This window comes from Plectropomus leopardus, chromosome 21 (genome assembly GCF_026936395.1).
Source record: "Plectropomus leopardus strain MGB_pleo_1.0 chromosome 21, ASM2693639v1, whole genome shotgun sequence".
Lineage (NCBI taxonomy): Eukaryota > Metazoa > Chordata > Actinopteri > Perciformes > Serranidae > Plectropomus > Plectropomus leopardus.
Genome location: NC_142196.1, coordinates 19,801,882 through 19,828,935, shown reverse-complemented (window position 1 = coordinate 19,828,935; position 27,054 = coordinate 19,801,882). Strand labels below are relative to the sequence as shown.

Here is a 27,054-nt window from a genome sequence, read left to right as displayed (position 1 = left end):
TTGCTCTGTAATAAAAAGTAGAGTTATGCACTGCAGAGTTTATCTCAGAGCCACAGAGGCTCCTGCTGTAATGAATCGTATTTTCTTTTTTTCTTTTTTTTTTATACAGCTGATTAAATGCTTTTCTTGCCCTGCTCCACAGCTCGGTCAGACTGCTGCATGTCTGAGTGAGAGGGGAGACAGAAAGGGCCTGCAGATATGCTGCAGGGCTCTGCTGCACAGCACCAGTTTTGGAGGAAGACACCAGGACGTGTCCTCAGGTAAATCAAATCCACTAATAAAAAGTTTGACTTGATTCAGAAATGTTTTTTCTAAACCAATTTTGAGCAGTCTGACTCAGCAGAGGCAGATTGTTAACCATGTGAAGAGACGGACGGGGAAAAAAGGTATTATTAGAAAGCTGATCTGACAAATGAAAAGTGGGAAACACTTTATTTTAGACTCCTTTATTTGATATTCATGCATAGCAATTCAGTTCATTTCAGTTCAATTCAATTCAATTCAATTCAACTCAACTCAATTCAATTCAATTCAATTTTATCCCAGAGGGCAATTTGTGTTGCAGCAAGTGTGAAAACTTAATAAAAACACATAAAGCACTGACAATATGACGCAAGCGATAATATTAGAACGTCATCTGCATCAGCAGATATTGGCTTTAAAAATGAAATAATGGGATTTGCCAACATACTTATTTCTCCTGATATGACAAACGTTTTTTTAATTATTATGACAAAGCAAAGAGGTACAAAACATCAACTCTAAGCTGAAGTATTTTTCTTAAATTGCACACTGAATGAGTATTGTGTACTTTGAAAAGTATAATATTTTATGTCTCCACCTGCTGGTGTGCAACCATGATAAGAGTGTGCATAATATGATGTTAATTCCACTGCATATGATGTATCAATATCAGTATCAGTTAATGGCCAAATGAGATGTTATATATTGACATATCGGATATCAGAAATAAAATCCAAAATATCGTGCATTCCTACATAGTAGTATTTTTGTTTCAAACTGTTGTAATTTAAAGCTTCTGTATGTAACTTACAGAAAATCCGTGTTATTAGCAGCGCCTCTGGCATGATTTCTGTCAAAAACATGGGAAGAGGGCAACGAAAATAAACAATAAGAGGAGGGAAGAGAAAAGAAAAGTAAGAAACTAACAAAGATAACTCCAAGAAAGTGATTTTTAAAAAAATAAATATTTTCTTTTCTTTTTTCTTGTATCCTAATTTTAAATGTATAATTTTAAGAATTATAAATATAATTTTTCGTGGTCTTTTTTTTTCTTTTGATAAAATCTATCTAATAATTCCCCTCAGCTAATTTTGAGATCATTTCTTTGTCACCTTTTGCTTATTTTTGCAGTTTGTGGGACATTTCTTGCCAAATTGCTCATTATGTTTTTTTGTGTTTTGGGTTTTTCCCATGTTTTTAAAAGAAATCAAACTAATTTCTCAGCTGTCAGAGATTTAAATGCAAGTGAAAGGCGATTGGAGCACAAGAAAACAGATGTCAATTCAGGTGTTAAATGGTTAAGCACATGGGGTGAAATTAAGGCTTCCGTTCATTTTTTAAGTCAATTGGGCTGTTTCTACTGCAGTCAAGCTACTCCAAAACACACCACCAGATGGAGGTTGTTGCTGAAAAAAGGAACTTGAAGTGTTATTATGTTTAAAGACTGGAAAAAACACTGAAATACTGAAAATGCTGTTTAAAACTAGTCTAAAAGGGTTGCTGTGCACAGTGTTTGGAGCCTTGGTACATAAATAATAATAATAATAATAACAATAATAATAATAACAATAATAGATAGATCAGACTTATCTTAGTACTTAGTACTTAGTGGTAAGACGCTTTACATGAAATGCAAAAAATGATGATCTCTTTTCTTTTTCTTCGTCACAAAATGCGTCACAGTGCAAGTGAAAGTTTGTTTGGTCTTTCTGAGATGTGGAGAACTGGTTTTAGTGCACGAAATAAAGCAAATAATCAAACACAAGGGAAAAAGTAAACAGCAGCAATATGTACTTTTTAACTTTCCTCTAAACCCCTGTGACCCCTCACAGCAAAAATTTTTTATTTTTATTAGTTTGGTGTGCAAGTTTTGACGCATCTTTGCTGAGCTCCGACCTCTACGCTATCCAACACCTCTGGGATGAAGCAAAACGTTGACATGCCTTCTCACCACACATCAGAGGTCGACCTTATTAATGCAATTGTGGCTTTTGGGGAAAAAAATCCTGCAGTCAGGCTCAGGATTCAGGTGGAGAGCCTTCTCAGGAGATCGGAGGTTGTTCTACCAGCAGATGAATGTTTATGCTTTTGGGTGTCATGTTTGCTTGGTCACATATCTTATTAATGTACAGAAATATACACTATGCATGTAGAAATACAGTCCACACACCGGCATCTGGTAGGTCGAGGAAGTATTATTCGTAATGCAGAAACATTGTACAGAAACATACATTTTTAATTCAAGACCTGAGTGAAAAATAAAAGTTTAATGCTCTGCCGCGAATCCCAGAGAGGTAATATTCATCATTGTGATTCCACCTCCCGGCTGCAGAGAATCACACGGCTGATGTTCACTCTGAGTGCCTGTCATAACGTATAGCTTTCCACAACGTCCCGCAAACAAACAACTCTCTGAAAATGACAGCTGCGACCAACGCTGTAGACATCTGTGAGGGGAAAACAAATTATTGCCCTTCTGAAGTCGTCATTTTATCACAATGAATAATGATGCCCCTCTGTTGAGCTGTATGCTGTCTTCTGTTCCTTTCTCTCCTGCAGGCGTTTGACAATCCATATAGTAAAATCATGGCAAATCAATTTCCTCCAGTTTGACACCTTCGCTCGAGTTGCTGCAAGTTAAATAGGAAATTAGCTGCAATTCACTGACAGCGGTAAAATTGTTCCTATATATGCATTGAAGTTACATTGGTAGAAAACAAACGTCTGCCCCTGATCAATAAACAGTTAGGATGAGCTCATTTGTAATCCCTCTAGACGAGGTTCGTCTTAGTCAAATGGCAAATGCAGTTTTAATCACAGCTCTGTTTGACTGTTTTACGTGGATAGAAAGGTAACACTCTGGAGACCAGATTTAAAATTCTGTTAGGTGTCTGCTCTATTTTCAATAACACTTCATTTTAATTCCCCATTTAAGCCGCGATAACCAATTTTTTTCGGGTCATTTTTTATGTTTTATAGAGAGACATAGACAGATATGAAAGTGGAAAAAAAGAGGACTCAAAGCAAAAAGCTCTGCGCTGCACTGGAACCAACGCCACTGTGGTGAGGATGGTATGCAGGTGTTTATACCTAAACCAAAGACAGACAAACTGAATTTTTGACCGTATGATGGAAATAGATTAAAAGATCCAGTTGGACAAATAGTATATCTGTTTTCTCAATACAAAACAAATACTTTTGATGGCACAATCTTGGCTGGAAATACCCCTGATGTCTCTAAAAACAACCGGTTTTGGTGGAAAAAATCATGGCTGGAAAACCAGTTTTGTGGAAAATCACAGTTTGAATTGCCCCTGATGTCTCGCTAATAAAACCTGGTTTTGGTAGCAAAATCATGGCAAGAAAGCTGGTTTTGGAGGCACAATCACAGCTAGAAATGCCCCGATTTCTCGCTAAAAAGAACTGGCTTTGGTGGCAAAATCATGGCTGGAAAAGTGATTTTGAGGCAAAATAGCAGTTGGAAATGCTTCTGTTGTCTTGCTAAAAACAGCAGGTTTCAGTGGCAAATTTACAGCTGAAAATGCCCCTGATGTCACTAAAAACACCCAGATATGGGTTAAAATCGATGAGTTTTGGTTGTGCAGTTACGCCTGGAAATACCCCCGATGTCTCACAAATAAACACACTGCTTTGTTATTTGTCGGCCTCAAACTGTGGTTTGCTGCTCAGTGGCCGTCTTGCCATTTACAACCCCCTCCATCTCCAATCCCAAAATCAGCTCATATACATTTAATCAGAACTACGTCACTTAATGAATGTTGATATGATGTATAAAATCTACAAATGTAACATGTCCCTGGTTTGCATCAACGTACATCACCAACATTTTATTCTGGTGACTGGTCTGATCAGCCGCAGACCAGAACCACCAAAACTGCATCATATACAATCAATACATCATGTAGACCTTTCTGTTGATTCAGCATTGAAAACACAAACATATTGTCGACAATCAAATGTCACTGTTCAAGCCATTATTTTGATTTTTCGGGGGCAGTAAAGAACATCTAACAACATACGTCCATTCAAGTATAAATATACTGTATAGAGTATGATTTTGAATGACTGTCGGCTATTTGCTTATGAATACTGTACACACAGGGCTGAACAATAACAAGAACATCCGACACTGTGTAATCCAGCACAATAACCGTGCAGTCAGTGGTTCCTGCGCTCTCAGGGGAAGAGGCTGTAATGAGAAGCACAGAGAGCAGGTAATGAAGTGGAGGACGGAGGTAGCTCATATTCACGCCTCATTCAATCCCAGACAGCAACAGTGTCCACAGGAAGTCTGAAGGCAAACACGTAAAAAAGACATCAGAAAAAGACGACAGATCCTTTTTTTTCTTATGTTTTTTCTTCCCACACCTGGGTGATTTAGCAGATCACCCTCTTGATTCTCGACAGATGTGTCACCTCCTCTCAGTCTCTGAGCGCTCATACGTCCTGTACACACCATACATCGTGTGTGTTTTCAGCACAGCCAGCAGTCAGGTGCTTGTCTTTAACGTCTGTCTGGAAGCCTGTAAAGGTTTAATGACCCTCCACGTCTTTTATTCTGTTTCAAGGCTTAACTCGTCTACTTGCGGTCAGTAACGTGGAAAATACAACTAATTAGGGATCTCTCAGGAATAAAATGGAGGTTGGGAGAAATGGAACATGTTCCTCCAAAATAATTGGACTGAGACAGTTGATGGCTCGCAGATATACTGCTGCACTGAGGCCGTAAAAAAAAAGACCCAGCGTCTCTCCTTCCACCTCCTTTATACTGGTTGGTTTCATATTTTAGGATTTGTGAAGGGTCCATCTTTTTGGTTTATTACAGTAAAGAGAACAAATGTAAAAAAAAAAAAGCTATAAGGTTAACTTTATACTTTACTACAAAGGGCAGTATGGAAGCAGTAAAACTGAGAAAAAAATGGTGTAAAAGTTTTACACAGCAAACTGTAATACATAAAAATGTCTCCATTTTATGCCTTTAGGCTGAAAATCATTGCTGCTGAACCTGAATACTGCTTAAAAATACAAATACTGTGCTCTGCTTTTACAGCATGCAAACGAAATGCAATAGCTACTGTAAGAGTGTGTTATTTCACCTTTATTCTCCAATTATGTGCATAAAAATAAACTTTGTAATGCTTTTTTGCAGCTCACAATGTGTTACATTCTGCCTCTCTGTCCTCCTCTGCAGGGTGTCGGTTTTGTCTAACATTTGGAGGAACACGTGAAGCAGAAGGTTTGGAAGACCTCGGACAGAAAATTTAAAGCATCACCTACCTGATTTCCTGCATTCAGGTGAATTGTAAAGCAAATTTTTTTTGCCTTTTCTGCATCAATTTCTGATTTAAATGTATTAAATTTTGTCATATGCACATGCTCTAAAAACTGAGGAGTGTGTGACTCCTGCAGACCTCTAAAGACATAGTAATACCAGGATGTCTTACTGCAGTCTGTCATATTTTGCAGTGTGCGAGCCAGCATGTTTTTCTTGCTGTTCTGATCCACAGTCGTGGCAGAAGTTACATCACATCGACTGAGCTGCAAAGAGATTTGACAGCTTGTTGACAGCTCATTTTGACAGCTGTCAGAAGCTGCAGTGATGGATGACAGTACATTCAAGTGACTGGTCGAATAGAATAGGAATTATGAACAAAATAATCAGAAATAATAACAAAACAAAAAGATATAATTACGGCAATAACAATTACAGAAAAATGCAGATGTGTTTTACTTTGAAAATAAAATTTTCAGAAACTGCAATGTATGCAGTTAAAACTACATCCAGTACATTGCAAAGTTACATCAGCAGAGCTCTCTGGATTGACATCCCTCTCCATTAAAATCTGCTGCAATACAAATCTCATACTTTTTTCTTTTTTTACTTCAAGTTTTAGGCTACAGACTTTGATGGATATATGAGCAAGAGTGTCAAAGTTCAAAGCCCAATGTTGTGAGGTTGTGGTATGTCCCAATTGTGTGCAAACTCCATGCAGCAGTTTTTAAGGGCAGCTGCAGTACCTCCTAAAAGTAAAAGTAAAAGTCTGATTTGGAATACAGATATATACAGTTATACTGTCCATTTGTTTCCATAAGAAATAACTTTATTATGAGTATTTTACGGCCCACAGTTATGAACTGTGGGCCGTAAATAATCACAATAAAGTTACTGTTTTTGTCCATTTGTTAATATTTTTAGTAATTTACAATTCCCTCATATTAATTAATTACTAATAATTTAACTTTAGTTAAAATAACACCAAAAAGCAGTTCAGTCTGGTATTGATAAGGCTGTGAAAGAAAACTATATTAAACCAAAATCATAATTTAAAAAAAATAATAATTTCAAAATAAAAGTTCCTCAGTCAACAAACACACAAGTTAGGTTAGGAAACACACACACAAATATTAATATTACTCTTTAGGGTAGGCTACACTTCACAAAACAATGCAAACACCCCTCTAATCTACTCAAAATGGTGCAGTCCGAGTTCCCTCCTCTAGAAACACCTTTGGTACATTTCTTACTTCCTGTTTGGCTGTTTGGCCTCGTGACCAGCAGGTAATATGGATGATTGAATTTGCACACAACCAAAAAATAAATGTATTAATACTTAAATACTTAAATGAGTGTTTTTTTTTAAATGCATGCTGAAATGACGTGCAGGTTTGCAGGCTGTACCCACATGTGCTTACCATGAGCTACAGATTCAGCAGGACTGCAGATCTGTTGTGCAGGCAGGATGGAATAAATAAAAAAATACAAAGATTAAACTTGGCCAGTGGAAAACCCTACTCAGTAGTGCAGGGCTCAGCGCTGACACTGGTTTTCTGCTTCGTTTTGCTTCAGTTCATCCTGTTTTTAAGGAAATTGTTCATTTCTGTGGCACAATATTTATGATTTGGTACAAGTGATGTTAAAAAGTCAGATTCTAGTCTCATAATACATTAATCCAAAAGCACTTTTCATATAAACAAACTGTAACACAAAGTGCTTCATATACACACGCACACACAAGCACACAAACACATGAATAAAAACAAGACTGAAACCTAAAAGTAGAAAGATAATAAATAAATCAATAAATGATAATAGTAAAATAAAATATAAATAGGTAAAATACTCAAACTGTAAATAAGTGGTAAATGGAAGGATAACACCACAAAGTAAAATAAATAAATATGTTAAAAATAATATTATAATAATAATAAATATTATAATAGGAAGTAGTAAGTCTGTAAAACAGATTAAAATGAAGGAATAAATAGTCGATATATAAATAGATAAAGTTAAATTGAAAGCCCGACTAAAGAAGTAGGTCTTGAGTTCGCTTTTAAAAATGTCAATGTTTTTGTTCTTGTGTTTTTGTGTTATAGCGAACCAGAGAGTGCACCTTTCCTTGATGCTGGAAACTGAGACAGTCCTCCCTGCAGTCTCAAGCGCTGTAATCCTCGAAGAGCTGCCTCGATGCATCATCGTGAGCGCCCACAGCACAGCAGGTAATTCACACCCAACATCGGTGGCATTTTGCTTTTTTATTTTCAGCAGTTTGTTCGTGAAAAAAGGAGCAGGAGGGTAGCAGATACATGCCCACACACATGCAACGGGTCATTGATTCCTCGAAAGCTCATTAGCTCTCACAAAAAACACATTTTTTATGAAAAAGTATTGTTTTTTTTCCTTTCCTGTTTAGCTCTTAACTGAATCTTTGGACCCCTTTTGAATAGCTGCTAATAGTATTTTTTTACCTTCATAAATGCACCAATAGATAAGTTATTTGTCAACTTTAAAGCTCCCAAAAGACGAGTCTGCTCTCTGCTGCTGTTTGAATCTGTTAACCTCCATTAAATTCCCTCAAGAGGTTGAAGAGGTAAATTATTTATTCCTAACAGAGGTGGCTGTGTGAAGGTAGTGGAGTGGAAAAGTTGTTGTGCTGCGGTGTGTTTGCAGGCAGTAAAATGGAAAAACTTCACAGAGGCTCAGGGGTGTCATTACAGAGATTTCATTAAGCCTTATCTCAGTTTAGGATGATATTTTGGATTTTTGGTATTACAGAAATATGTGCATGTTTTAAGTGCGGTTAAAATCCTGTCTAATCTTAGGAAAGGAATTTAGCCATTAATTTAGCTATTATTAACTGGAGGAAATCCCATAGAGACTTGGCTTAGGAACTGGAGGGTCACTGGTTCAAGTCTCCATACGGACCAGTTATGTAGAGGTCCCAGTGGTCCTCCTGGGCACTGATGAGGTCTACATTAACCTGTATGCTTTACTACCTTTGTGAAGACATAGACTTTTAACAAACAAACAGGCAGTGAAAATGATTTAAAAATCTTATTATAATCTTACCACCTGTCACTGCGGTTTGATTGTTTATATCAGTCGCAGACATGAAAAACATATAAATATTTATTTTTAACTCAACACTTCCTGTCTGTTTCAAAATAAGGGCCCTCTGCCAGCAATTATAAGAATACCAAATATTACAGAAGAGCTGTGTTTTCCAGTACAATAATAGATCAAGGTGCAGCCACTGAGGTGCGATCTGTATTTTTTAAAATTCCTCTGCCGGCTCCGTCTATGTTCAGTGAATAACCTTCTCATCGAGCTGTGAGTGAGATCTTGAGCAGCCTGGTTTACTCTGGAGTCATTTAAGGGGAGCCAGTGACCTTTAGCTCAGTCAGACCTGCTCAAGATATAAATGCAGAAAGGAGTCAGAAGAATAAATTCAAGTAGATACTTCACCTGATTTTCTTTGTGTTTGAAAAGAGGTTTAGAGGGTCGTTAATCCTGCCTTGGTCTTGGGCTTTCCAAGTAGCTATGATCAGTTGATCAGAGCTAACCTGATTTATGATTGTTAGGATTAGGCTGCTGCTGACCAGCGCTTAAAGACCCGCTCTCCTCCTGCTCTCTCTGCCCGCTACAGTCAACACAACAGCAGCAGCTCACACTGTTGTTAAATGGCCCTGAAAAGTCTCACATGGATAGCTGAACGGCTCGACTCTGTCGTTGATAAACATTGGATTATGTGATGTTAAAAGTTATTCCTGTCAGTGTATGTGAGGCTTTCACAGGTGCAGCAGCAGTCTCATGATTAACAGAAGCCACATTTATGTTGCCTGTTTATGGCGGGAATATTGGGCCATTCTGAATATAGGTACAATTGAGAGATGGGGGGGACAGAGTTGCCTTTAATGCACCACAGGAAGTTGAAACAGCGATGAAAGGGTTTAAGTATCAATTTAATATCACAAGCTAAAGTGAAATGATGCTGCGGTCATTTGGTTCTGTGTAAACATGCAAAGGAGGCATAAAGACAGGACTTTGTAGTGGCCTTATAGCGTGATCATGTGTAAAAAGGGCTAGAGAGAGGGGGGGGCTGAGTGGATCAATACGCTGAATGCAGCTTTACAGTGAAATGAGATTTTATCTGTTTTAAATATTTAAACTTGTAGTAAAGTTGCGGTGATTGGACAAAACTCCAAAGGTAGCACAGATTTTCACACATTTCTGAATTTCCGTGAACTGTTGCAACAATGCAAAATCCTGAAGGGACTGATTAATATACAATGTATTAAGAGCTATTATCTTTAAACTTCATACGTGCATTGACCCTTGTAGGAGGCTGCCTATCTATTATTGAGGTGTTAACAAGAGAATTACACAATTTTGCTATTAGACAAGATGTTTTTTTAATGTTCACACACCAAGTTGTGAATAGTGATGATAAGGTCAAACATCTATAGCACACAAAGGTGTGTGATTAGCAGTAGCATTTTCAGAAGTAAAAAAGGAGACAAATAAAAGAAAATGTAAGATCAGTATGAAGCAGAGGAGCCAACATTTCTGCCTACAGTGTTTTTGCTTTATCATTTTCTTGTGTTTGAAATATGCACAGTGGGACTTAGACGGATGTATTTTGCCTAAAGAAATGCCACAATAATGTCCAAATACAATATAACACATAAAAATCCTATGTGATACCAGTTTGGGCCTTTTTCTTAAGGCAAAATATGTGAAAATCCATAGGCGGCATTTTCTCATCCCCTCTGCACAGAGACTTATGGACAAATATCCCCGGACTGAGGTTTATATTTTATAAATGAGGCATGAATATGGAGCACCACTGCCCCCTCCACTCCTTTATATTCTCTCTCTTTCTCTGCCTTCTTAATTTTATGGTTATTTTATGGTTATTTTTACTTTAAACTATTCATTATTCAGGGCAAGACAACCCAAGGCATACAATGCTGTGATTTCCATGCAGTTGGGAGATGATATCTCTTTCTAAGGTTTGAGATACTTCTTTTATTCCGACTCCTTTCGAAGGCCCCGTTAGATTTAAAATGTATGAGAGCACTGCTGAGAAGAAAGCTTTTCTCGTGCTAGTAATGTGACACTTCTCAAGGTTTTTCTATCATCATAGCGTCCTATCGTCATCTAGAAAAACATTTGGTAGTTTTTGTGAAATAACCACAACACAGGGCTGGAGAATTGAAAACCAAGTGATTCTTATTCTTGTTCTTTTGTGTCTCTGTTTTTCTAGTTTTAGTCACATTAGCAACGTGGCTCTAGGGATGACAATGTTGTTGCCTGTTGTTTGACTGGTTGGTCAGTCTCTTCCCACCCTCTAGGATTTCATCAGGTTGATATTTGTAGTTTTTAGCATAAAACAGATCCATGAGATCTTATTCCTACTCGTTATACTTTGCAGCTCGGCAGAAGCCCAGAGCGTCACTAAAAGGACACCTGGGGCAGCCTTTTGCATTTTATATTGACACAGAAGGGGTGCGCAGTTAGGTTTAGGCAACAAAACTTCTTTGATATTATTAGGAAAAAAATGGCGGATGTCCGTAAAAAATAAACCAGCTTTGAGTGGCAAAAATTTGGTGGTGAGCAGGATCAGGTTAGGAAAAGATCTTGGCTGATATTAGTCACATCAAGCAACTGACACAAGGTGTCAGCAGTTTTTAGGAAACAAAACAACTTGGTTATTGTAAGGAAAAGATTGCAGATGCTGAAAAAAATGCTCAAAATGCTCTGGCACAAATGTGGCTGAAAAGGCAACAACTTTGCAAAAACCCTGCCACAAATGTTGAACCATCCACTTTCCCTTGCTCCCACCCTGACTGGTCTTTCATGCTCTTTAAACTCAACCCATTACTGTGAGCACGTAATAATGATGCTAAAAAAAGAAGCTATTTATTTTGACTTAAAAAGTTAGTGCTTTGGCTGCCTTCATTTTTTAATTTGACTGAATTTGAGAAGACAAATTGAATCATTACAAAATAACCTCAACCTCAGTTGGCTGCATCTCGGACAGACGCTAAACAGCGGAGACACTGGGGACACTTCCCCAAGTGATGTATTTTGACACAGAAAAGTCTGAACAGTCTGTCCAATACTTTTATTTTTGGGGAAACACCTGCCAAACTTATAATATTCCCATCATAACTCATGTTTAGTGAATATTAGCAAATGTATTGTAATATGTTGGACTATGATGCTGAAAATCTGTTAGCATGTAGATCCATAGTCTTATTCAACATACACACTTGTTTAACATAATCAGGCAAAAATGGTGTCTAAATTGGCTCACTTTTACATTTTTCTTGTTTTTCTCTGTGCAGTTAGCCTTATGCAAACAAACAGTATAACAACGTTCAATATTTTAATTTGAAGTATGCTTTCACTTTGTTTTTGCATAGACTTAATCACAACCCGTATAAAAGAAGTGGACACACAGCTTTCATGACTTCAGCCAGTGGTTTGTGGTCTACGGTACTGAAGCCTTTGTTTTGACATTTTGGCCTTGGCTATATCTTGGATCTTGGAAGTGAAAAGTTGGGTTATTTTCACAGACTTCTGTACAATCTGACTCCCTTTTGCAACCAGTGGAGTCGCCCCCTGCTGGCCATTAGAGAGAACGCAGGTTAAAGGCATTTACGCATTGGCTTTTTTTTGCAAACCCGGAGATATTTAATAAATTTAGCTTAATGTAACAACATCATTGTCAACAATTTCCTTAACACAGTAACAAGTATGAGCAGTGAGCCAAAATCCAATTAATAAAGTATGAGAAGCTGTCAGAGCAGATCTGATGGCAGTCTGTTTCACTCTATACCTGCTTGGACCGCGTGCACATTGTCGAAAAATACAGCAACAGCCAGAGGGGACGTCAGAGTTGGACTGTGTATCCACTCAGTGGTTTTACTGCTGTTGGTTCAGTGTGAGCTATAAAGAAAAGAAGAGGAGAATTTAATGAGATTCTCGCAGCTACTGTCGAAGGCAGCATGCTGGTTTTATTCATTGCAGGAGAAACTGTATAGCCATTATCAAATCTGCTTGCGTGTGTGTGTGTGTGTGTGTGTATTGTTTTGATTGACAGCAGTGTGTGTGTAAGATTGAAAACCTTAAGAGATCTACCAGAGCAAAAATCACCAAGTTGCATTTTGAGAGTTTTTCAGTGATCATTGATGAAAATAAATTGAGGAAAAATGCAAAAAAGGGTGGAAGAGTCAAAGCAGCACAATAAAGCAGCATTTATTATTCACATCGACAAAGTGACAATCAAAACAGCCTTTTCATACAAGTCTTCCTACTGAACGTTACATAAGAGTCGAAATACAAAATGCAAACATCAATCAAAAGAAGGCGAAGAGAAGCGACAAAATGGAAACTAAAAACATAACAGAGCTTGTTCCAATCTAATTAGACTTTCGGAGATTATTTGTATGATGCAATGAAGATGAGATTTTTTGTTGTATACTTGATAAACTTTATTGTTTGTTTTAATTGCACAAAAACCAAAGTCAAAAAGATGCTGGTTGCCTGGCAACATCAATAAAACTTGAAGAAAGGTCCACACACTAAAGCTTCCTTAAGTGCTATTTTATAGCACATTCAGACGTTTCGGAGAGAGTTACTGCCCAAAACAAAGGAGTTCAAGTATCTTGGGCTCTTGTTCAAGAGTAACAGAGTTTATGACGCCGTCACACCACATGATCAAGCTCATGTGCACACACACCAGCTGAGGTTATGATTTAATGCTGCCTTTAAAAATTAGCCTGCAGCTTTGAAATCGCTTGAAAAGTTGTTTGGCGTAAGGTCGACATCATTTGCAGCTCAAGGGAGTTGCCTGAAGTTTCTCGTCATATCACTACAGGTTTTATCAGTACATAAATATCTGTAATGGCTCTCTTTTTCCAGTCTTTGATATCTCAAACCTGAAATCAGAGTGTCTTTGATCCTCTGCTGTCTTTGTGACTGAGTCCTTTCTGTCAGCTCAGTCTGTTTGATGAGTTTCACTTTGATCAGCAAATATCAGGCGTCTCTCTTGATGTGATGGGTTGAGTGATTTTCTGATCATTTCCAGTCGATAAGTCACATCAAAATCACCTGTCGGTCTTTACCTATACACGCTTGGTTTGTCATTAACTCATGCTGCGTTGTTTTTCGATCACATGCAGGCGGCATGACGGACAATTTACATCAAGTAGAAACATGTAATTGCAGCCCTGTTGGGATGGTCTATTTGCTTTGCTTAGGGACGTTTGCAAAATGACCAGGCCAGAGGCCAGTTGCACCAGCCCCATTCATGTTTAGGATTTGAGGTGATTTCTTGGATTTCAGGACATTTAAAGAATTTTAGGACTTTTTCTAGGATTCCAGGAAGTATCTAGGATTTCAGTATGTTTCTAGGATTTTAGGGTGTTTCAAAGATTTTAGGACATTCCTGGGATTTCAGGAAGTATCCAGGATTTTAGGACCTTTCAAGGATTTGGGGGCATTTCTGGGATTTTAGGACATTTCTAAGATTTTAGGACATTTTGGATTTCAGGACATTAGGGTCTTAGCTAGGACCTCTGTTTGGGGTTGTGGGGGATCCTCCACTGGCACATGCAGTTTTATGCACTCTGGTGCCTTGTGTATACTAAAAGTACAAATGATGTCCTAGTTTGAATCAAATTATTTTTATTGTGAATTAGAAAATGGTTGGGGGGCCACCTGGCACCCTGTCGGGGTCAGATTTGACCCGCGGGCCATAAGTTGGGTATTGCTACAGCATGATAAATGCAGCGCAGTACAGAGGACCGTATCATCTCTGCTTCACGACAGCCTTGTAAATTAAGTCTGGAAATGTTTATGCTGTGCAATGCAAAGTTTGTTATTTTGCAGTTGTAACTGAATTGAAACCACCCTGGATGAAAGCTAAAATTGTTCCAGCAGTCAGTAAATACTATGCAAATGATTGCTCACAGTTAATGTTTGGAGCAGCAGGGGTCTGTTTTAATTCTGTTTTTGTAGTTTGGAGTCTGTGACAAGACCAGTGTGGATGTACGTGGGAGAGAAGGCAGAAGAGGCAAAGAGAGGAGTTTTGGGTGAAGTACAAATTGGCAAACACCAGACTTCACACATATTCTCCTCGCTGAAGCGATGGAGGAGGAGAGTGGATAAAGTGTGCAGTGAGGGGGATAAACTTTTAAAATATTTACCACCTTGAAAAAACAGTCACCCAGTTTACTTAGCTTGTAGCCTCGTCCGAAATGTAATTAATTAGCTCACACAGCAAAGTCTTTGTGTTTGGTTTCTTTAGAGCTGGATGACTGGTAGTTTTGTGTTTCATGTGGCAAGTTTTAAATGAAATTGTTGATCCCAGTTCTGCAGTCTGGTGATCATCTGTCTGTGTGTGTGTGTGTGTGTGTGTGTGTGTGTGTGTGTGTGTGTGTGTGTGTATGAGTGAGCTTGTTTCACTGATTTATTGAACACGGGATGAGAAATCCAAACTTGCTGGCCCATAAACTCCAACGATAGCTTCTCACTCAGTGCACACACCAAAAACATTTTCACGCTCCGTTGTCCACTTTCTGTTTGGTGGACATGTAACACATGGACATCTGAGGTCAAAATATATGGGGGCATGGACACAGTGTGGCACATCTGCTGCAGCATGCCCACAGCAAATGGCACATCTATTATAATCAACTGAAGCTGCTATACTTACCACAGGCGCCCCCGCACAGCTCTGTGGCACTCCAACAGGTGAAACCGCAAAAAGCTGTGTGAAAAACTGAGTAGAGTCTGTTTGAAAATGATAAAAATTAATACCTTATTGCACCAGAGGCAATGGGCCGCAGCAGAGTAGCCTCAAGTGTGTTTTTACATTTCACATTAAAATAAGTCAATTAAATCAGTTAACCCTGTAGTTAAAACGATCCAGGTAATTAATTCAGTACCAGTTAATATAGCATATGCTTCCATTTCCGCCATGAACAACTGCATTATCTCCTGAAAACACTCAATAGGCCACCAATCCAAACAGCCTTTTCATACGAGTCTCAGTCAAAACGTCCCACAAGAGCAGAGCAGAAATAATATTTGATCATTTATTAGGAAAAATCCCATTAAAGCAACCTCAATGTTCCTGTTGAACGTTACATAAGAGTCGAAATGCAAAATGAAAACATCAATCAAAAGAGGGCGAAGAGAAGCAGAAAGACAAAATGGAAACTAAAAACGTAATAGAGCTTGTTCCAATCTAATTAGACTTTTGGAGATTATTTGTATGATGCAATGAAGATGAGATTTTGTGTTGTATACTTGATAAACTTTATTGTTTGTGTTAATTGCACAAAAACCAATTTCAAAGTCAAAAAGATGCTGGTTGCCTGGCAACATCAATAAAACTTGAAGAAAGGTCCACACACTAAAGCTTTCTTGAATTTGTCTTTAAATGTAAATGGAAAAAAACTCTGAAAAAAGCCCCCAACTCCCCATCATATTTATAATTGTCTTGAGTCCCATCATCACACCATCAGTGATCACAATTTAATGTCCCAGAAAGTTCCCTTCTGGAGAATATTGTCCTTTCATTACTGTATGGTGAGTTTCGGCAGGCAGATTGCATATCTATGCATCCTGGACATTCCCATTAAGTACACAGCTAGTTTTTTCGAGTGGAAAAAAATCCCACCCTACTGGAGGAAGCTTTACGCCGTTTTTGGATTGAACCTGTAGCTAGCTGCGCTAAACAGACATACATAATGGATCTCCGGAAATACTTTCAGCTGATAAACATGTCACATTTCAGGTAAATTAATGCGTGCCTCCTCCTGAACTCTTATGCACATCTGGCCCCTCCAGTTCATTAATACATGCTTTTCTAGTCACAGCTCCCTCATTGCCAAGGAGTATTGTTGTGTTATGTGAAAAATTACACAGCAATCAGGGCCAAAATCAACCTGCATAGTTGTCTCTTCTCCATTGTGAAGTTGCAAAGTGGCGCTTTAATTCATCCCTGGAACACAACAGGACGCAGCCACACTTATTTACCTCCAAGGGTTTTCCTGCATGGCAATAGATTACTGACTTGGAGAGCAGCTTTCTAATGCATCATAAATTTTGATTTGCTTGTAATTGCTGCCATGTGAACACAAATTAAACTTGCAGCAATATGAAACACTGTAAGAGTGCTCCATGACTCAGGTCAGAGCAAACAAACTACAGGTGTAAAAGACAGAGACTTTCTCCAATAGCTGACATGAAAATAGCTTCTTTATTCAACAATTCAAAGAGTAATTCTACTTAAAAGCCACACTTATCAACATTTTTATATTTTGAACAATGGGTAAAAAGTAGAAGTGTAACAATACATCCATTGTATCAATACATCAATTTATATTCTTGTGCTCATACTCCATCGACAGGCTAACAGCAAGTTGTCCTTTTAGTATGACTTGTATCAGTCTTAAATCTTAAATCTTTTAAGGCATACATCAATTGTATTGATAATAAGAAGTTTCGCCTTGTATTTTGCACATTAAACGTTGTTATGTGGATGTATTGTTTTGCACTTACGATGGTAAATAATTGTAAACATTTATTCTCCCATTCCCCAACAGTCCGGGCATGCATAATGCGTCAGCACTCAGCAGCGTTGCTTCAGATAATGATGGATTATAGCAGGGACGCACCAGGTCAACAGAGAGCCAGAGATGTTTAGTCTGTGTTTGTAGCCAATGGTTTGGACACATTTCAGCTTTTGAAAAAGAGAGATGTTCTTTATAAAATGCTTATTATGTTGATTTATCTCTGATTCCCTTGCAAAAAACTGCTAGAGGCCTTGCACTGAATGTTTGTGTAGCTCAGTGTATCATGCTTTTCTTGTGTTTCACCTCCACTACCACTGCATAGAAATTGGCATTTTCTTTTCCTCTATTTTTGGCAAAAAAGTAACTTTATCAGTGTCCAGTCATTGAATTGATCATATTTTATTGCTCTAAATGAGCCCATATCGTTCTTGTATCATATCGCCAACCATGTTTCAAAACAGGCATCGTATCGTTGTTAAAACGTATCGTTACACCCCGGTGAAACAGTGTCAGTCGTTGTGACACCCCCACAGAAATGATCACCCTGATGTTTTTATAGCTATGATTCAAAATATACCATCAGTAAACATCTTTATATTATAGGGGAATGTTTATTGTACATTTTGTTGCTGCAGTTTGAAATCGGCCCACAGCTGCTTTGCAAAGAAAGATTATCTTACACTTTTCTTTATCAATAACGACAAAAAAGTTTCTAATTAACCTTTCAATCACTCCTCATGTCTTGTCTTTTGGGAAATAATGTCTATTGAGTGACCCTCGTCCTGCCTGTTGATACGTTCAGTTGTCTGATCTTTTCAAAACCTTCGTCTCTGCTCCTGCGCTTGTTTTTCCTCTCTGCTGTGCGGGGTAAAGGGCAATTGGTCCGGCACACGCAGGACGTCAGCTTCAATCACTTCCAAATGAGCTGACATGACATAACTGACAGCCGCTGGCTGTGATCCCATGGACCCTGAGGGAGGGCAGGGTGGAGACGATATAATGAAAAGGGTGGAGAGAGAAAGTTTATTGATCTGATGTAAGCAGTCTTTGCTGTTTGTCATGCGGAACAAATGCTTTTATTTTGCAAAGAGATTTTCCAGGTGAACTTAGATGTTCGTCCCATTGTGTCCTGAACGAGGTTGCCAATTATTCAATGAAGTTCTTCTCCCAGAGCACACCCTGTTCTTCAGGGAAGACACGGTGCAGAAGCAAAAGGTAAACAGTAAATGTTTTCTGTACGCTGCCCACTAACCTCTGGGGCTGCAAAGATAAAAGCAAAGAAGAAAAAAGCAATTTTCAGTATTACTGTAAATCAGCCGTTGGTGGTTGTGCTTCTCTGTCGACATCTGATGGGTTTCTCACCAGCAGCCAATAAATAATGCACTGTTGATTGAGATATTTGTCTGTAGAATCCATTTACAATCAGACCAACAGAGAGCAAACCAGTCAGGCTTTGAATAATTCAGATTTCTGTATTTGAATAATGAAGGTTTTCATTTTTTGCACCAACCACACTTCAAAGCCAGAAATCCATCTGACATTAATGACTTGATTTAAAGGAGTGAGGGGGTGCAGCCCTCAAGAAAACGCTCTCTGCTCTCAACAAATGCAGCTCAGGTGGTGGAATATTGTACTTTTATGACTGTTTCCAGTTTAGACACAGAAACACACACATTTTAAACATATTTTGACCTCACTTATTCACCCCTTTCCAATGTTATAAGCTCATGAAATGGCTGTAATCAGTTGTTATCACACCATTATAATACCTCAGACTGGGCAGATTTTTGTTTAGTTAGTTTTGTTAGGTTACACTTTCGTTACTAATTGATTAGGTTGAGAAAAAAAATCAGGGTTGGGGTAACAATAAGTAAGTGTATTAATTTAAAACATGTGTTAAGTAATGTAATTAAGTACAAAACACTTTAGAATTTATTTTAGATAATGTTTATAATGTTTTTAAGCTATCAACTTAAGAACTTGCATTAAAATTTTAGTTTTTCACATCATTTAAAGGGAATTTTAAAGTGTTAAATCTAACTGTGATGCAAAACAGAAGCTTACTACTAAGTTTTTATACCCATTAACTATGCGGTTAATTTTTGTTGACAAAAACACAAAGAAAGAAAACGATTTAGATTACAACCTGCAACTTACAGCGTGATTGTTCGCATTGTTTAAAGTGGACTTTCTGGCTGAAATGGCATTTCCCATAATAGCAAAATAAAAAGTAAGTGGTAGCTGTATCTACAATAATTCTTTTTGAAGTAGCAATTTCAGTTTTAGTTCTGTTTGATTTGGTGACGACTATAGTGACTGTGGTAAAAAATGCAGTTTAATACTACAGATCAAAGAGGTGAAACTATTATTGTTTTAATAAAGAAGTCAGGCAATAATTGACATTTTTTCATCACTCTGAGCGATTGTGATGTGATTGCCTTCATTTATCAAACTCTTTTCATCTGCCAAATATAATGCCTGTGCAAGGAGCATAACAGTTGTAGTAAGCTGCAGGCTGGAGGGCATATTGGGTGGGTGACGCATGAAAGGTTTCAGAGGGAGACAACCTAACAAATACATGTAAATGCCTCTAGAAGCCTCTCAAAACCTGAAATTGAGTTTACACAAATGCCCAGGGGATTTAATATATGCTTTGCACAGGTTACTGTACAATTTATATCCTGGGGTCACTTGTTCTGTCCTCCGCTGGATTGCAGCATTATTTCTGAGCACATAGCAGCAATAAAACCACCACTTACAGTAGATGAGATACAAACAAACAGATCCTCCTCTGCCCTGAAGCAAGTAGACACCAGCAATACCAACAGTATAGGCACAGTGAAAATTCAGTGGTTAAAAGTTAGTTTAACTTTTTTTGTTTTTATCCTGTGTCACGCTTCTTTTTTATTCACACTTTAGAGTTTGTTTTATTTGTTTCGAGTTTGTTTGATGTTTTGGACATTAGAGTTTGCTTTATTTGTTTTTTTTTTTTCCGTCTGCATTTACATGTTTTATGTTTGATTGAATTTGGGTGCATTTGTTTTGCTTTTTCTTGCTATTTAAAAAGAGTGGTATGTGTAGGCTGTTATATGGCAGATTAAAAACAAACAGCAGCTTTTTTTTTTTTTTTTAAAGTGCTTGTATTTATTGTGCTTGCCCAACTAGAAAATATCTTTTTCTAATCTAATATTTGAAACCCCTCCAAGACATATTTTATGAATCAAGCTTATGCGAAAGGTTGAAAATAAAGATCATGGAGATGCTGGCACTGCAATCACACAGAGCTGAATTCTTCTGACCCCCGAGGCACTTTTGTTGCTTGAAAATATATGATTTTTTTGTGTGCCCTTAGGCCTGACGCAGCTGTCTGAACACATTGGCACAATTAAATTTAGAAAAAGGAATCATGTTGCTGTCCTGAGGGTCTGTACTTCAAAAAAGGATTGGGGTTAGCGAGGTAACTTCAGGGTGAACCCTGGGTTTTCAGGGTTTCGATGGTGCTTAACTTCTTACCAGGGACTCTGTCATGATTACTAATGTTACATGATATCAGATCAATGTGAATAAAAGCAATACCTACTGACCAGTCAGTTTGGTGTGTGGATCATGAGGTCGATTATACCCCTTTTCCATCAAAATGAGGGCATGCATGTTTTTTAAATACAAAAAAACCCACTAAACATAGGCGTTTAGTGGGTCCTTTCTTGTTCCCAGTAGAGCAGAGCTGTGTACACGGCTTTGCAGCAGATGAGTATGCCTTTCTGTGTGTGGGTTTTTCTTTGTGAGCCATGTGCGATGTCACCAGTAGGCCAGAGAACAGGTTATTAAACTGTCCAAAGCACTTTTGATGGAAGACTATGAAAACTTGGCAGTGGTTACTTCTTTTTATAGATCTCTGACTTATTCAGTCTCTCTTTCAAAGTCAGTGCAGACTAGCTAGAATTGATGTTTGAATGCTGTTTTGCCGGAGATGGACAATGTTTTGTGGTGGTGTGTCATTGCATCTCGTCAGTAAGGGGGCTAAAATTAGCAAGTTCACCCAAAAGTTGTGTTTCCATCAATGTCGATCAGATCTGGAGGCGATAAATCCCCTTGACTACTGCAGAGTCTTTTGACCAGGATGAATTCCGATTGCAGAGGTTGCTACTTGGTTTCTACTGCCTCCTGATGCTGATAAATGATTCCCAGATACTTTGGATGAAATGATAACAGTCCTATTTAATTGCCTCAGGAGTGTAGTTCGGAGCAGAAGGTCAGGCAGGTATCGGAGCGAGGGGTACAGCGCCCATTAGCAGGCTGCCTGTCAGGATATTGACCATTATTACGATGGTACTTGCTGGTTGTCACCTCTATTAGGCTAAATAGCAGTCTGAGGAGCTTCTGGCCCCAAAAGGTTTTAAGCAATATAAAGCTGGTCGATGGTGAATAATAGCTCTGATACTCATAAATCATTCATAGCTTGAGCCAGTGCATCGCGTAAAAGAATCCTCACCTGTTTGCCCCTGAAAATTAATCAAAATTTTTATTAAAGTAAACAAGCGTTGGTTTGGAAATTTAAAACTCAGCAGTTTCCCCCATGATGTGAATGCAAATGAATGCAGTTATAGATCCAATCGCTGTGACATGCATGATAAAGAAGAATATAAGCATTATTATTGATGTGCTTTTTAATGCCAAGACCAGATGCTTTTTAAATGTAATGTTGTTTTCTGACAGCAGGTTATACATATGAATTCCCATCTGAACAGAGTCTGAAAATGATGTTTACAACTCAATATCTGTCAAAATGTCAGCCGTCCACATCATGCATGCAGCAGTTATTTTCATCGTTGATGCTCAATATATAAACAGATGCTAATTTATCAAACAAAAAGTGTCTTTCTGTGCTTTTGAGTTAAAGTCTTGGGAGATGGGTGTAGCGGAAATCATTATATAAGGATAAGGATTACAAAGAAAAAAAATAAAAATAATGACAAATATTAAAGCAGCTGTTACGTGTTTCATCTCCATATCAAAAGCAAACAGTAGCTGACATCAATGACCTGTAAACACTGCAGTTTCTTTAGTTCTTTATCAAATCTGAATTTAAATACAGATGCTTATTGAAAGGCATGCCAGATGATTCATATGTAAACATGTGAATACGATGTCTTAATTTGCACACAGATATTTGCATAAAGGCCCAGAAACACCAAACCAACATCAAAGAATCAGGCCAAAGAAAACTGAAAAAAATAAGGCTTACTGTTGCGTTGCTTTATGCTTTATTGTGTCTCTGCCAAAATGTTGCAGGGATAGTGCCACAAAAAGCAATCGTATCAATCAAAAGTATGTTCTGCACCGACGTAAGGAAAAAGTTACTTTGTAAAAAAAAACAACCTGCTGTGATGTCTTAGTAAAAAACAATCGCTTTTTGTGTCGCTTTCCCAGCAGGAAAAGCTGCAATTTCTCATTACTCTGCATAAAACAATTTTCAAGCCACTATAGCATCAGGAAAAGATGCAGTGTGTCTGTAAAACAGGACTTCTCATGACACAATGCTGGCAAAAAAGCTGTGATATCTCTAAAAAACAACTGCTTTTAGGGAAGAGCTGCAGGAAGCACAGCAATGAGTTGCTACATTACAGTTGGTTTTGTTGTTTGTTGGTTTCAAACAGTGGTCTGCAGCTTAGCGGGCATCTCGCTTAGATGACATGCAATCCACCATCCCCTTCACCTGCAGATGACAGCTTATATACTGTGTCACTGTAGGAACATTCACATGATTCATATAAAACATAATGTACAAATATCATATTCATGGTTTGCAGAAGCCCACAATGCCAAACATTTCTTGTGGCTGCTGGTCTGCACAGGTGATCATTGATTTAACTCCCATTCAACCAGCAGAAACTGAGAGACACTTCATTTTCACTTGAAAGGCTATTTATTTTTTTCCCTCAGTATTGGGATTAACTGCCATCGTCCTTTGTGTTTTAGACATTCAAGTTAGACAGTTTTTTTATTGGCTGATGGATGTGTGGTGTGTTCCACTTTGACAGGGCTGATTATTTAGAGAAATGCCTGCTGTCTCGAGGCCACCTCTGGCCTCCGACTAATTGCACGTGTTGCTGTGTGGGATTTGCCTTTTTTTTTCCTTTTTTCGCCACAGTTAATAGAAGGGGCAAGAGTGTCTTACTGGTTTACGTGTGAACACCACCGTGACAAATAAGACAAATAATTCATCTGGACTACTTCTGAAATAATGACTTAAGATGGAATAAATACATCATTTTGATATCTATTTAAAACTCAGATCTCACGAAGCCTCAAATGATCTCCGATCTTTGAATAAGTCAGCCCATCTGGCTCTCTCCCTGATTTGCTTCCTCCCTGTATGACGTGAGTCAACCTTCTGTTTCAAACTGAAATTAAACATCCAAATGATGGAGTACAGACAAAATGATGTGACCATGAATTTCATCTTAATGCATATGGATCCAATTAAATTTAAAAGAAAGCTTTTACAATGTGACAAAAATTGACTTGTGTGTCTCCACTGGTTGACATTAAGTGCATTCATTTGTTTCTTGAAATCTGAAACAGGCAGCTGAGGTTTAAAATGCAGCCCCACTTTATGATTTAGGCCAATAAGGAGTTTTTTATATCTTTATATACCAAAAAATTCCTATTAATTTTCTCAAGATCTCCATGAAGGAGCTTTTTATTTTAGTACTAATACAGGAAAACAGGATTTAGTTTCAGTGTTTGTGATCGCCAATCAGTATTTGTTAAGTTCCAGAGGGAAGAAAATCTCAGCTTAAACCCAAGTAAATACAATTATTTGTACAATGACATATGTGTGAGGTCATATGGTGGAAAAATAATTCACATAAAATACTCCAAAGCCGCTTTTGTGCAATGAAACATCATCAGGTTCATACCTCCAAGCAAAAGCCATAATTCAGTTGACAAGTTGTGTCATTAAATAAAAATGACCTAAAAACCTGTACGAGTGAAATCCATTCACCTGTGAATTTTTTAACTTCCTAAGAGGAAAATCGTGACAAAAAGGATGTTCTGGTTTGCACCTGTTACTCTTTACTCAACACAAACAAAGTCATTGACAAGTCAATATCAAATCTGCACCATCAGTGCAACAGTTCTGTCGACTGTGTTGCCACTATTGATGCTTTCAGGTGTGTGTTTATACGTCTTCCTGCCATCAGAGCTCGGGCTCCTCCGCCAACAAATATACAAAGAGCTGAATTGGCTCGCTGTCTCTATGGGCTGCACCTGGCACTCTGCTCCGTCTCCGCCCCACTCACTTCCACATCTCAGCCCCATATTCTGCAGAAATGTGTTTTGAATATGCTATGAAAAATGTGTCTGCAATACAATCTTGTGTTTAGGTGTTTACAATATTCATAGCTCCCTTTATGATTTATGTCCTCTGCAGAGTAGATACAGTGTGGCATTATCCTGCATACCATAAAGATATCAATATTTTATATGACTCCTCTGCTGCTGAAATAGATTTCACATTGCATTGGATGAATATGATATTAACTTGAGTTCCTCTGATTTTTAACAAGAATATGATAAACTATGAAAAGCTGAACACGTAAATTAAAGATCGTCCTCATCCCAACACATAATGTAACTCTAGCTTGGTTTCTGTCCAAACGTAGTGCAAATTTTATCCAAAAATAAGTAAGTTCAGTCACAAAAAAATCTGGTGACGCTACTTCTTGGGTCGATCATTATTAAATCATTGCAGAGGAAGGTGGCACAACAAGATGATGGAATAAAAGACTGTTAGTCAAACCTCAAACAGTGGAAAACATGATGGAAAACATTTCCACTTTGTGCAAATTAAAAACATATAAAAATATGTGGAACACAGGTTATTATATCTCCCACTCAGCCCTATATCTGCTTATAGACTAGATAAGTAAAGCCAGCAAATTCTCTTTCCAAAGTTGTCAAATACCACTGCTTTTGCAGTAATGTTAGTGTAAGATCCCGACGCTAAAAGCCACCTTTCACGTGTGCATGACATGCAGCTAGACAGAACCGTTCATGGTGTTATTACAGCTGCTGGACGGCACCTGCTGTGGCAACATGATACGAAGATGTGCCGCGTCAGTAGATAACGCGTCCAGAAGGAACCTGTCGCATCCGCATGAGATACTGCTGGACGCTGTCAGGTTGAAACGTGTTTACCATGTGTGTCGTTTGCCTAATCATAACCATCCGTGCCAGCATGTACTTTTATTGACATATCGGCCTTGTTTCCAATTTCCAATGTTCCCTCACTGTCCTTGGATCGCTGTAAATCATTCTCCAGTGCTTTAATCAGATTATAGTTTTTGCTTTTAGGTTTGAAAATCAGCTCAGGCAGCAGGGGTAAAGAGCGTCTTGTTGTTGCTCTGAGTAAGTTGGCTCCATTATAAACAGATTAATTATGGGACGCAGCCTTGCAAAATGGGATTTGTAGCTTGTTCACAGTGATGGATTAACTACAAAAAGTCTCCGGAAGTCTCCACTCAGTTTACTAACTTAAACTTTACGAGGCCTTGGAGATAACATAATGGAATTCTTCATTTCGGTGGTGCTCCCCTTTAAATGCATATGCTGCCATGCCCTTCATTAATTCACTGGACTCTGCAGCAACTTGAGGACTGTGGAGGTCGCTCATCAGCGCAATCACACTCCCCCCGGAGAGCTCGGGGCTGCTCCTTGATCATGATTTCGACTTTGGCCTCAGTGAAAGGTAATGAGCTGAGGAGCGTGGGGTTGAATGGAGACCTTTTCCTCATGTGCCCCCAAATGTGATGAAATCAAGCCATCTGTGTAGAGCAAAGCCCAATCTGGTTCTTGATTATTTCAGGTTTCTCATTATCCAAACGACTTAACGGAAGTCGATTCTGCGACAATGTTCAATCGCTCGGAGGAGCTTTTCCCTAGAGAGACTCCACAAGTTAGCCGAAACCTTTTGTCTAGATAGGTTGTTTAAACTGTGTAATTGCTTGGTTTTCCACATGCATGCGTTTTCTCCTTCTTAGCCACACATGCAGAAAAGCTTACAATCTGTGACCAGCATGTGTTTTGCAGTATAAAATTCATTCAACTATGCAGTGTATAAAATGCTCTGACATTGCAACACATTCTCATTTCAAGTCATCACATACTGTGGCTTTGAAGGGGACCTCCGCCTCCACATATTACACTCTACCTATCCTTCTGCGTCGGCTCCTTACGTTCCAGGATGCCACAACTGTGAGGTCTGCACAAACACATGGTGGGATGACGCAGCTCGTGTTTATACTTAGGCAGCAAAAGCACATGACAACCAACACTGGGATGTCAACAAATGCACATGCTGGCACGGATGGTTAGGTTTAGGCAAAAGAATCACAGGCAGTATGCCAGACTCCTGCATGGATGTCGGGGAGGTGTTGGATCCATCCAGCCTGCCTCATACCGACCTTCGTACTCCTTATATTCAGGGTTCCCACGGTAATGAAATTCATGACAAAGTTATGGAAATAGTAAAACTGTTTTCCAGGCCTGGAAATTCTTTGCAATCAAAAGGATGTTTTGAAAAGAATTTGAATAAACATTGTGTTTACTGTTGTTTAAAATATGTTCATGAAAATCCCCAAGCATGTCTAACATTACGCAAAATACATATCATTCATTTAAAATGAATTGCTGTGCTGCTGCGTGATCATCGATTGGATCGTTGGTTTTCTATCCCCCAGAAAAGGTGCATGGCTTTAATATTTTGTGAAGTACCAGCACGTGCTCTGGTCCGTTGGCATATGAAGCTAGTTGGCAGCGGGAATGTCTAAAATGTGTTAACAAGACTTTGCAGTTTTCTTATTCACAAATACCAAATACATTTTTATTGGTCTGCCCATTATCAACTATTTGATT

At 38.4% G+C, this 27,054-nt stretch overlaps 1 protein-coding gene across 2 annotated transcripts in view; it reads left to right on the top strand.

The window, feature by feature from the left end:
• Nucleotides 1-27,054, top strand: part of LOC121960972 (delta-type opioid receptor-like) — a 63,425-nt gene that overhangs the window by 4,159 nt on the left and 32,212 nt on the right. For both annotated transcript variants that reach the window (XM_088072322.1, XM_088072321.1), the window contains exons 3-5: nucleotides 143-260; nucleotides 5,456-5,559; nucleotides 7,639-7,761. The gene's annotated coding sequence lies outside the window, so the exon portion shown is untranslated. The remainder of the gene's footprint in view (nucleotides 1-142; nucleotides 261-5,455; nucleotides 5,560-7,638; nucleotides 7,762-27,054) is intronic.